Consider the following 3,928-nt stretch of genomic DNA (forward strand, 5'->3'; position numbering starts at 1 on the left):
AGCTCTCTGGGAGGTTCATAGAGACTTGGGTCACCCTCCTGGGTGACTTTGGAGAGGAAGGGTAGAGGTGCCCTCATTTATTCATTATCTACCATGTGCTTAGAATCCCGTTAGGCACTTGAACATACACTATTCTCACCTCGTTCTTACAACCATACTGTAAGGTAGGTATTACACCCATGTATACAGATGAAAAAATGGAGCTGCAGAGAGATGCCAGACCTTGACCAAGTAACAGGCGGCAAGAGGTGGCACCCAGGCTTACTCTAGGGCTGTCTGGCACCCATGCCTAAGCAAGTTCCTTCTACCACATTCTCCATGCTCAGAGACAGAATGCTCTGACCTGAGAGGAACTCCAGAGGTTGTCCATGTAATGCAACTTTTGCAATTAAAATAATTTTCTAAAAGAAAAAAGAGAGAGAGAACTTTGGAACATTCCTCTTGCCAGATAGGATTTTGCAAATCATGATTTTGCCAAGAGAAACAAAGAATACTCAATTATCCTTTAAGTCTATAATTGATTGAGCAATTCTTAAACTTAGCCAGGAACTTTTTGGCCCTAGCGGATGAGTAGGGCATGCCCTGCCATTTTACACATCGAGGGCATTCTGGCTCCGCTCTCCCTAACATAGGGATGACTTTTGTTCGTCTCCAAGGACCTGCTTTACTGGTCTTCAGAGCTGCTACCTGAATCATCTCAGCTAATCCTGTGACCCTAGGAAGAATGTAATATAAGTAACCCCATCTGATCTTCAGGAAAACATAACTTCCTCACAGAGACTATGACTGGTGAAACTGAATTGGGATCCAGATCGGTGTGAATCCAGAATCAGTGTTTTTACCCCACCCTGATGAGCTTGTCCTACAGGCTACCCTGCAGTCGAGATGTGAGGAACCAGAGGCGCTGAGCCCCGAGCAGCTTACGTTATTGCCTCCCACTGAGCAGCATTTCCTGTTGGCTTGAGATGCAAGTAGCAGAGCTGTGAATAGCAGGCGCATCTCCAGGATCACAGATCCCTTTCATAATTAGAAAAGATTTCCTTTGTCTCGATTTTTTTAAGATACTTTCCTTGGAAAGACTCCCTTTGTTGAGCAAAGGCAGAGAATTCTTTCTGTTTTCAGTATGGGTGCTTGGGGGGGAAAAAAAAGAACACAAATCCTTTAATGTTAGTGGCTGTTACCAGATGGTTCTAGAGTATAAGCAGAATGGTTGAGGTTGAAGCCGTTGTGGCGAGTTCTCGGTGAACAAGATCAATTTGGTGAGATTTATGTCCTGCCTAGAACTTTGCCACCTCACACCGTTCATTCGTTCTTAAATTAAGAGCATTTATTTCTTAGGTAACACAAATATAAACAGACAGTAGAAAACACCCTCAGGATTGAACTAGAGAAGTAGTGGTATATGCAAACAGCTGCTGGAGAAATTTCTTGAAATTCTGTTTATGATCACCTCCTTTTGGGAAATGAGGAAAGGAAAGCAGACGTCGGCCTGTGGAATATTTTGCAGAGGATTGTTTATGATTATGGCACCCTGAGTAGAAGGAATGTAAAAGAGACACTTGATGTTTCGTTTGCAATGTAGGATGAATGGGGGCTAATTTGGCATTGGTAAGCAAGACTGGACCACACGGACTACTGAGCCAAGACCAATTAGAGGAGGGGGATTTGTGAGAAACTGGCCCTGCTCATATGGATAGGAGGGCGTGTGTGTGCGTGCGCGCATGTGTGAGCATTGGTGCACTGAGCCCAGGTGTTCTGCCGTGATATCTACCAAGTTCTGACATAACCCTCTACAACTTCCCACGTAGAAAAAGCAACAGTCCAGGCTGCCCTAAAAGGGTCACTAATAGCACATTCATCCCGAGGAAGAATACCCAAGCTGGAAGGGCATCCTTGCAGCTAAAGGTCATGGAACGTGTATGAGGGGAGGGGATGGGAATGAACAGGGCACCGTGCCAAAAGCCTGTCACTTTTCTCCTTTTAAACAGTCTGTTGTACTTGATTAGATCTTACTACATAGGTGGGCTGAGAAGGATTTTTTTGTTATCTATTTCCTTCTACAGAAACATCTCCAGCCAATTCAGAGATGCCGTCGGCAATGTAGCACTAGAAAAGTCAGAGACCGCCCACTTTCTGCCTCTGCTACTAACTAGCTCTGTGACCTTGAGCAAGTCACTTCAGCTCTGGGCTTCAGATGTGTTATCAGTAAAAGGATTAGACTGGTAAAAAGATGATTTCTGAGGTCCTTGTTAATGCTAAAATTTACAGGGCCAACTTTCCTATAAAATTCAAGGTTTTTTCTGTCCATATGCTGTGTCTTTTTTTTTTTTTCCATTTAAAATCACCTTTAATATACCAGAAACGCATGAGACACAAAGAACACAAAGAAAGCCCAAGAAAACGCTCAGTCCCTGAGTTGGTAGTTTGCGAGGCGGGGGGGGGGGGGGGGGGGCGCGGTGGTGGTGGCGCGAAGACAATGAGGCTTTCTAGTCTCCCAGAGAAAGAAGGGGTTGAGAGGACACAATATCGCTAGGCCCCCGGTGAACCCAGGGCTGGGGCTATGCACAGTCTAGTTCTCTACCAAGTTTGGAAAGTGCTGTTTTTCCTAGTCCTGCTCTTGACCCTGCTCCCATACTTGGCCTCCAGTTTTCAAAAGTCATCTGGTTCCCAGAATGGCCCCTTTCTTTCATTTCCTAGCATTTTCACTCAAGGAAGAAGGCTACTTACCCCATGGTGGTGTCAGAGTCCCAGGGGAGTTATCACCCTGTAGGATGGTGAGGGGAGAGCTCCCTAGTCCCTTGCCATTCACCTGCCATCTATTAGGCTTAGAACCTGATGATCAGGGAGTCTCAGGGTCTCTCAAAGGCTCGTCCAAGCCCTGGCTGGCCAAGGGGTTTCTGAGGGCTGTCCTGCTTCCTCCTTGGAGAATATTTGCTTGGAGGGGAGCTCAGTCTGGCTCCCGGGTGCCATCAGGTCCTCAGTGGAAAACTGGGTGCCCAGAGGCAAGTCCAGTTCAGAAGGTGAATTGCCTGTAGAGGCAGAACAGGCTCTGGGGAAGATTCAACTTGGGGGTTTCAGTCTCAAATACTTCACCCAGCTGTTTCACCAGTCGGCTTGGGGGCTCTCAGCTGCTGGTCTTCATAGGTGTCCATGCAATGCCGAGGGTAGGAGAGCAGGGATCAAGTGTTGGGCCTAATTAGGACCCTCCAGTTACTCCCCTGCTGGTAGGGTTTGGCTGTGGAGAGCTCTCCAGCTGGATGGGAGCGTGCAGGATGCTGACACTAGGTGAACCGGGGTCCACCACTCCAGCCAGAAGCTTGTTGTGCGGCGGAGGCCACACCGGAGTGACTGGGACGCACCTGGCAGAGCCCATCTGAACTGGGAGGACTAAGGTGGAGCAGGGCCCGGCCTGGGGTGAGAAGGGGTTGCTGGGTCCCAATTCCTCTTCTGGGTGCACTGCAGCTGGGGCTTCAACTCCCAGCACTGAGTTTGAAAACCTCATATGTTGTATTTCAATGTCCCCGAACGAAACTTGGTAAAGGATTAGTGATTTGGTTGTGGTGGAAAATATGGGTCTACAATGGATGGTTTCAGCCTGGAAGATTTCCCCACCTCCTTTCAGAGTGCCTAGCTATAAGGAAGTTTCTACATTCTGTAAGCTGAGCCTTGACAAGTCTACACCTACCTTCTTGAAAGAAACATTTGTGGAGGATTCCTGAGATTATTCCTTCATTATAACTTATTCCTTTTAAATGCAACCTTTATTAAGTAGTCTCATCGCCTTGGATCCTCATTTAGATCTTACTGCATTCTAAAGAAATATGATACTGAGTGAAACCTAACTCTACATAATCACTTATCTCACCTCATTATAACTTACCTGTTTTCCAAACTGCCTTGCCAACTCAATTGTGCACCTTTGAAGGTG

The 3,928-nt window shown here is 46.8% G+C and overlaps 1 pseudogene; it reads right to left on the reverse strand.

The window, feature by feature from the left end:
* Positions 1-2,569: 2,569 nt before the first annotated feature.
* On the reverse strand, positions 2,570-3,557 carry LOC118008414 (annotated as a pseudogene).
* Between the last annotated feature and the right edge of the window lie 371 nt (positions 3,558-3,928).

The sequence above is a fragment of the Mirounga leonina genome, unplaced genomic scaffold (genome assembly GCF_011800145.1).
Source record: "Mirounga leonina isolate KUSES-001 unplaced genomic scaffold, KU_Mleo_1.0 Mir_126, whole genome shotgun sequence".
Classification (NCBI taxonomy): Eukaryota; Metazoa; Chordata; class Mammalia; order Carnivora; family Phocidae; genus Mirounga; species Mirounga leonina.